This window comes from Spinacia oleracea, chromosome 4, assembly GCF_020520425.1.
Source record: "Spinacia oleracea cultivar Varoflay chromosome 4, BTI_SOV_V1, whole genome shotgun sequence".
Classification (NCBI taxonomy): Eukaryota; Viridiplantae; Streptophyta; class Magnoliopsida; order Caryophyllales; family Amaranthaceae; genus Spinacia; species Spinacia oleracea.
The window spans coordinates 143947322-143956283 of record NC_079490.1 but is presented as its reverse complement, the minus strand read 5'-3'; the positions used below and the strand labels follow the sequence as shown (position 1 = coordinate 143956283).

The 8962-nt window shown below is 35.1% G+C and overlaps 2 long non-coding RNA genes across 2 annotated transcripts; both read right to left on the bottom strand.

The window, feature by feature from the left end:
- Positions 1–499: 499 nt before the first annotated feature.
- LOC110803672 (uncharacterized) lies at positions 500–3422 on the bottom strand. Its single transcript, XR_008919673.1, has 4 exons — positions 3277–3422; positions 1877–1974; positions 1683–1730; positions 500–1065 (listed from the first exon to the last, which is right to left on the bottom strand). It is a non-coding gene; the product is annotated as an uncharacterized lncRNA (long non-coding RNA).
- Positions 3423–4412: 990 nt separating this feature from the next.
- Positions 4413–6468, bottom strand: LOC110780438 (uncharacterized). Its single transcript, XR_002531453.2, has 6 exons — positions 6373–6468; positions 6132–6277; positions 5921–6030; positions 5686–5734; positions 5256–5422; positions 4413–4816 (listed from the first exon to the last, which is right to left on the bottom strand). It is a non-coding gene; the product is annotated as an uncharacterized lncRNA (long non-coding RNA).
- Between the last annotated feature and the right edge of the window lie 2494 nt (positions 6469–8962).

Below are 8962 nucleotides of genomic sequence, written 5' to 3'. Positions count from 1 at the left end.
CCATCTGGTAAAATTATAAAATTGTTCTTTTCTTTTTTACATATGTTCGTTTTCCTTTGTTTAATGTTCTTTTCTCTGCTTGTAGTTGTTCTTTCCAGTCTGGTCTGGTGATCATTTTTATCTCATTGTAATCAACCAAAAGGAGAAGAAGGTGGAGATCATTGACAATCTCACCTTACCTGAAGGAATTACATATGATTTAAAATATAAAACATTTGCAGAAAGAACTGTAAGTCTATTTGCAGAATTTCCTCTTATATATTTTATTTGTTCTTTCCTTTGTTGTTCTTTATTCTTTTACTAAACTAGTCGTTGGCCCGTGCGCTAGCGCGCACAGTCCCCCGAGATATTAAAGTTTGTTATGTAAATAAGTTTACGTAAAAGATCGGTTCAAAATATATTATGGAAAATGGAAATATATATAGTCAATGGTCAAACTTGGACTTGATGATAAATACGAATACAAATGATACTGAGAAATGGTTATCGTCAATAAGCAAACTCGTCATTGGGGAGCTGAGAGTATAATATAGAAAAAAACAATATGAATGTAATCTTCTTAGAACTAAACAGTCCAGGGATAAATCCTGATTATCCTCTAAACAATCCAGGGACAACTAAACAGTTCAGCTTTTCCTCTTGCTATTCTTATTTTCTACAGTACAATTCTACTCCCTCCTTAACTCTACACTCGCAGCAACTATCCACATCCAAAGAAGCTTATCCAACTTCTTCACCGGCTTAAATGATACTTCAGGAGTGTTGGAGTTCAAATTTTCAAACAATTACTCTTATTATATTTCTACCAGGACTCATAAGTGGATCTTTGAAGCTGCTCAAACTCACATATCACCCAATGCAAAGATGATAACAGGAACTCTACAAGATTCAATCGGAAGACACCTGTTAAATTAAAACGTAAAAGTATGTAGTTGCTTTAACCTTTGTAAGAGCATGTAGTCTCTAATACACGGCGTTTATGAATATTTACTTGGTACGAAGTTACTGAAGTCATAGAAAACGTAGAAAGCTCGTTGTACCTTCCTCACGAGAACAGTTCCACATCTGTAATAAAAATTTGAAAGATACATCAGGCCTTGAAAAATCTATTAACTTGTATGTTCTGCAACTATTTCAGACATTCATCCATGAAATTAAGAGATAAGAGGGCAACCAAATTCATCTCGACATGCATTCTAAGTAGTTCAAGGCATACATGTTAAAAACAGATTAATTGAAAACAAGGTCAGAATTGCACGGATATTGGATGTACTAATGTACGTGTGGTGGCAATGGGTTACATACTTCTCAACAACATTCAAGTTTCCCTTTGATCCAAAATTCAAGTCATTTTAGAATATTTCACCCATATTGAGAAGTTGGTTAAATTTTGTGATTTTAAGGTGTATTGCCTTATAACCTGGATTCACCGAAATAAGCTAAAACAACTTATATTTCAGATTGGAAGAAAAAGATCAAATAAGAATAATTCTCAAGGACAATTACACAGAGCTTAAAGGATTATAAAACAAATCGAGACAGGTTAACCCATGTGATAACTGATGTAAACTAATCACTACTATCCAACAGATAGGACCAATAATGATCCATATCAAAAACTGATCATGATTTAGGCTTTTCTTTCAACTAAAACTTTGGATTTTAACTTTGAGGAAGCTTACCCCTATATTTAGACCACCGAAAAGCACAAAAGCATTGTGATTTTGAACCTAATTATCAATAGAAACAAGAATACGTTAAGCAAGAAGATTGACAAAAGGCAGGACATTTACGTACATGACATCAATACTATTTGCAATATTTTAACACATAAGTAGCAAGAAACAAAGAAAACATTTGACACCTCATGACGTACCCTAAAGAACTCGTACACGTGATATTCAGACACTGTATGATTTGAGGAATAACGATCAGAAATGAATCTGTTTGAGCCGAGACCAAAGTTTCCAAGGACTGCAACTCGAAAAAAGGAATTGTCAGGATAATAAGAAGATGAAATAGCTATACTTTGGACCCAAAAACATGCAAAAAGATAATTGCGTCAGAATTACCAACTTTAAATTACAAGATGAGGCAACCATTTTATTTCAGTTGGATTATACATAAAAACAATGAGTCCAATATTAAGATAACCGAGTTTTAGAACAAACAACTGTAAATTACAAGATGAGACAACGATTTTATTTTAGTTGGATAACCTGCAACAAACATGCAACCAGTAATGCAAAAATTTACAGCTAAGAGCCAGGGGAGCATATGTATTTTAGTCTATCTCATCAACTTTGTCGGGGTGAGGGGCATTTGAAAGAATGTTTAGGGCACTAAGCGCAAGATACCATAAGCCTAGTGTTAACTTTCTAAGACATATTCAAATGTATTTATTCACATTTAATGCTTATTGGGTCGTTATAGGTCCTATTTTGCCTAAAATGGCATTTTCTCGCCCAACTTTGAGCTAAGGAACCAACCTTATCATTTTAAACCGTTCACATGTTTTATGCGTCACATTCAAGGTTTCTAAGACTCATGCTAATGTATTTATGAACATTTTAGGCTCATTTGGTCGATATAGGTCATATTTAGGCTAAACTAAGGCGTTTTCGCTCCCATTTTTTAACTAAATGGCCTAGGGGATGATTTTAAACTTATTACATGTTTTATAAGCCTAGTGTTAACTTTCTAAGACATATTCAAATGTATTTATTCACATTTAATGCTTATTGGGTCGTTATAGGTCATATTTTGCCTAAAATGATATTTTCTGGCCCAACTTTGAGCTAAGGAACCAAACTTATCATTTTAAACCGTTTACATGTTTTATGTGTCACATTCAAGGTTTCTAAGACTCATTCTAATGTATTTATGCACATTTTAGGCTCATTTGGTCGATATAGGTCATATTTAGGCTAAACTAAGGCATTTTCGCTCCCAATTTTTAACTAAATGACCTAGGGGATGATTTTAAACTTATTACATGTTTTATAAGCCTAGTGTTAACTTTCTAAGACATATTCAAATGTATTTATTCACATTTAAGGCTTATTTTATCGTTATAGGTCATATTTTGCCTAAAATGGCATTTTCTCGCCCAACTTTGAGTTAAGGAAACTAACTAATCATTTTAAACCCTTTACATGTTTTATGTGGCACATTTAAGGTTTCTAAGACTCATTCTAATATATTTATGCAAATTGCTTCCTGAATTGTTAAGAGTATATAAACCTCAAAGAATGATTTGAGATAATGGTGTCAAACCTTGAAAAAATCATGCTGAGGGCGTGACAGAACTGGTTTGTCCTTGTAAGCATTAAGAAGTCTCTTGTCAGTAGAACTCAACTGAAGATCCTCTGGATTTACCACCCCCGACAAGATTTTAAGTCTTTCTATGCAAGGAACCACTGATTTAAGCTTCTCAGATTCATTGTCTACCAGTCTCTGCATTAGGAAATGCTTTTCTTTAGGATAAACTGCAGTAAGTGTGAGTGTTTTAAGGAAAAAGTAGGTCAAAAAACAACAGAAACAAAGTACCTTGATGCTGTCTATGAAGTCTGATGGAATTTCTTGGTCGATTTTGTCAGATAGCTTGAAATACAGCACCAGACTTATGCCTTCACCATCGCTATCACCCAGGAACATTGCAGGAGCATATGTAGGCATCTGCGAAGAAAAACTGATTCTAGTATGATCACTGAATCAAACCATGCTTTTTCCTGGCAGACTCCTGCATAGAGAAAAATATAATCCTTGATAAGACAATCAAGAATTCCTGACTCCAATCAGGAAAGTGAAAAACGTACTATTTTCATCGACATGGTTCCAATGCACCTGAGTTAAATGGAAGGATTTATTAGAAACCTCAGATCTCCTGCAAGTAGTGGTGCCTCCCTTTTGAAAGTCAATTTAAACAAACTCGCTCACCGATATGGTGTAAAAACACCAGGACCTACTCAAAAAAGAAAAGGGAGTCAAGACAAACATTAACATCCGTAAACATAATTGTAACCAGTTTAGGAGACGTCGAGACTGCAAATTGTAGTCAAAAACAAAAATTATTCCCTTTATCCCAAAAGTTTATAATCTTAAGGGATGCTTTCTTTCTTCAACTATTATTAACAATTCAGTTCAATAAGGGGAAATTCAGGAAATTTTAGGCTCTTTTGACTCTCGTTTTAGGTTGGGACAAGGTTTGGGGTAATCATAGTGACGCTGTCATTACCAATATAATCACGACATCGACCGATTGCGACGATCACAGTAATCAACATCAAAATGAGCAACATTTAATTCACAAGTCATCAACTACATTATAAACAATCTAATATCAATCAAAACCTAAAAATAGAAACGAATAATTACCAAATGCATAAGCAAAAGTTATCGACTATACTTGCTTCAAAAAGTCTTATCGCCATCTGGATACCAGTATACCACCACGATACCTCATCTCCTCTCTGATATTCTATTCTCTCACTGCAACAATTCAACAAAAACAATAGGAAATTAACTGCAATTCAAATTTCTTTTAATTATTCCAAATTAAAAAAATTAAAAAAGAGGAGATGATAAAATTACCTTGGAGCGAAATCGGAAAATCAAAATCAAACCCTAACTTTAAATTGAGTTTGGCATTGACGAAACTCACCTCATTGCAAACCCTGAGGAATTAAAATCTGTAGCAGAGGAAGTCACAAGGAGTCACCTCATAAAGTTTCCGTAAGACCAGTCAGACAGCTGAAAATAACTTCAGTTGAGCTGAGCTCCTCATCCTGGTCAAGTGACGCTGCTGCTAAAACTCCTAACCAAAGTCCAAAAGTTTTAGAGCTTAGATCACTAAGGATCCCAAATTCTGAGATATCTAACTAACTTAGTCCTTCACTTTTTAGGTACAAATTTATGGTTTTTCCATGGAAGTTATTTTAGATTTTGTATCACGTCTTTGAATTGGTTCTTTACAATATGGAATGCTTCTTATTTCTTGGTGGATGGCAGTCATTGTGTAAAACTCCCTCTTATCTCTTGGGTGTTCAAGCTGTTCATAAATTCAACTTTCTTTTTACTGGGCTGCATGTACAGGCTGAGTTTTACATAAACAATCTAACCAACACATCTTCAATAGACATAAATTCCTATAACCCTAACAAACTTGGAGCCTCAAATAGAAAATGTAACAATAGAAACAACAGAAATTACAACAATATAACTAAATAAAAACACATCAGTGATAAAAGTTATACCTTGATTAGAAAAGTATTGTCTGAAACGTTTCTGTTGCACCAGGAGCATAACAACAATTGCAATTGCATTGTCAATTTGTCATCATTGATGGCTTCATCAACGACCAACCGATTCAACGACTTCTTGTGCTCGAGAATCGTTGTATCGTAGACTTTGTTTGTACCCTCTGTCAATTATTTAAGAGAAAAGACACAAAATTTCAGTTAAAATTCAGTTCAAAACCAAAACCCTAATAACCCAACTAACATCTCCACATAAAACAATTACTCAGTTAGATCCAATACCAAATTGATTAACCTAACAACATTCTGCAACTTTAAACATACGGCATTAAAGTCAATAAAAAAAAGAGAGGACATATATCCTCAATTAAACACATAGTTAAGAAAAACTCCACATCGGTTAACAAGTCGCAAAAAAAATTTATACCGAACTCTTGTGCAAGGGGATCTTGGTTGTAGCCATTATGGTGAACTGTCTGCAGTGAAAAAGCAAGAAAAATACTCATGCCATGAACATAGCTTATGCATGTTATTCAACTCAATATGCATGATCATCACAATAGAGTAGGTATTTTTGGGGAGAACATGTTGAAGAATAGGAGAAAGCTCTTTAGAGGCATAATGCACCAGTAAATCAGAACAAAAGAAACTAAGTAGAGGACCTATCTTCTTCCTGGTCACATGGTCGCCTACATGTAACTTTGAGTAAAGAAGTTATTTGCTTATCATTCAATCTCTTTGTATATCTTTGTCCTCCAACTATTTATCATGCCTGTAACAGAACATAGAAAAACAGAGAATCAGTAAAACATTCACATAAGCTGCTGAAAGCCACGTGTTCTTAAGTCTTAACTAAAACTATCTACGACATACCTCAATGGGAAAATAATTCACTTTCTTTTGACTCCCTACTTGAAGACAAGGGAAGTGGGTGTATTATATGGAAAAATCCATACACCTCCCGGAAGTACTCAACCACAAACTTCATATTCATTTGCTCATCAACAGGGAATATGAAACTGTCGAGAAAACGGAAAATATGAATAAGTTATAAGGAACAAAGCAAGAAAGTGTTAAGGAGAAGATAATGAGAATAAAGAATAATGGCTAATACATTAGCTCCCTGGTAGGTTGTGCTGACAATCCTGATACTCAGTATTTCCTCCGTACATTTCCTGTGTGAGTAACCTCCGCTTTGATGCCTCTAAGTGCTTTCTTAACCTGCACATACAAAAGAATGAAAGTTAGCTTCTGATAATATAAAATACTAATTACTATTTCAATCAATAAATTAATCATCGATATCTAAACCAATTGGGGTCTATATTTCAATTTATCATTTCAAAATGTGAACACTTCCTTCTCTGTTGATCTATTTCAGAGTTGATATAGGTTCAAAAGGAAAGGATTCTCTTATCCTACTTTTCCAAAAAAAAAAAAATTCCACAACAATAAATTATGAATCCTAAACAGAGGAAATCGAGGTCAAACCTAGAAATCTATCTTCCAAAATGGTATCTTCTACTTAATGGTCTCTTCTTGTTTATAGTGAGCACGGGAAACAATTGAAATATATACCTGAAGGTAAGTTACAATGTCAATTGTCCCCACTCTCCATCCTGCCTTTTGCTGTCTTGAAATATAAGATAAAACTTTTCCTAAAGAAGTGAGGACGGTATTAATAACGCTAAGAAAATTACGAGTAACTCTGGGAAAATTGAGGTCCATAAAATTGGAACCAAACCCAGAAAAATTGGAAGCAAAATCAAAATCAAATTCATAAATTATAACCTAGGCAAAAATTCAGAAGCAACCATAAATCAGTATAAATCTGACTCGGAGAAAACCGCGATCAAACGCATCTTCCAACCAATACTATCAACAACACACAAATTAAATCAGGAATTAGAACCCATAAACAAATAAGGAGAGGTAATCAATTAAAGAAGTTTTCAAAATCAAAAGAGATCTAATCTTGAAAGAAGAAAATCGAGAAAATCATAGCCACAATTAAGGATATCAACCGCCAGATTTAGTTATTGTTGGGTGATATAACTGTAGCAGAGAGTGAAATAAGAGAGAGAAAGAAGATGGAAGCAAAGACACGGAATGGCATACCCTTCGCTGGCGTGGAAGGGAGGTTAGAGTCAGATTTGACGGTGGATGGATGTGAAGACGGAGCCTTTGGAGGTGGTCGTCTAGTCTTCTGAGATGATGCATCAACTGGCTTCGGGATGACAGCTGGAGTTGGCGCATTGGACACTGCTGAAGCACCAAGAGAAACACAATCACTCCACTTCACTAATTAAGTTACCCAATGCTAAAAGCATCTAACAATAAAAACAAGCATTAGGGATTTCGTCACACTTATGCCTCCGCTGTGCACTCCTGGCCGGCCGACAAAGACTGTCTCTTATGCACAATTTCGTCCTTACATCTAGCTGGAAAACATGCGAAGGTCAATCAGTTTCAGAATATGCAGAGTGGTATTACGAGAAATCATTTGGAGCACATGCGAACTTCAACTCATCTTAAAAGTATGCAGCTGATCTTAAAAATTATTCTACACTGATCTTGCATAAAAAACTTCAAGATCAAAACATAGCTCTTTAAATAGTGTATAGCGTTTTTTAGTCGGGTGTTAAGACACGGATAAGCAGAGGATTAGTGTATTAGCATTTCTAGATCCACATTCAACTAATTAGAATCAGACCAAATATTTGCCTATCTGGCGTGCTTAAACAGGACCATAAGGATAACAATATTATGACCCCTCCCACCTACCCAACCCCTCCCCTCAAGAAAAAAGGTGCAAATTTCAGATTCTCAAGTTCAGTGACTGAAAACAAACCTACAATACTACAGAATGATATACATACGTTCAAGTAGGTATCAACTGAAAGTGCACGTGCTTTAGTTAGCCTTTATACCTTCACCATGACATTTTATAGTTGTTGAAAACTACTTGCACCAATCGACACTTCATCCAGGACAGAGCTCATGCAAGAACTTTCCTGTCTATTAGAAGAGTCCAGCTCTGTTGCAATGCCAGCTTCATCATCAAATTCACTCTGACCTTCAGCTTCATTTTCAAAATTACATAACTTCTTTGAACAAATTGGATCAGGATCTTCTCTTTGAACCTTTGTGGCCTGTATTTTTTCTTGTTCCTGGGAACGGAACATTCCGGAGAGTAACTTCATGTGCGATCTCCTCTGAATGCATTTGGCTGGATGCATATGAAGACTCCCTTGGGATGTTGATGGAAGGCCACTGTCTTCGGACTTGATTACAGATGATGTTCTTCAATAGACATAAATTCCTATAACCGTAACAAACTTGGAACCTCAAATAGAAAATGTAAGAATAGAAACAACAGAAATTGTAACAACATAACTAAATAAAAACACAACAATGATAAAAGTTATACCTTGATTAGAAAAGTAGTTTATGAAACGTTTCTGTTGCACCAGGAGCATAGCAACAATTGCAATTGCATTGTCAATTTGTCATCATTGGTGGCTTCATCAACGACCAACCGATTCAACGACTTCTTGTGCTCGAGAATCGTTGTATTGTAGACTCTGTTTGTACCCTATATCAATTTTTTAAGAGAAAAGACATAAAATTTTAGTTAAAATTCAGTTCAAAATCAAAACTCACCCAACTAACATCTCCACATAAAACAATTACTCAGTTAGATC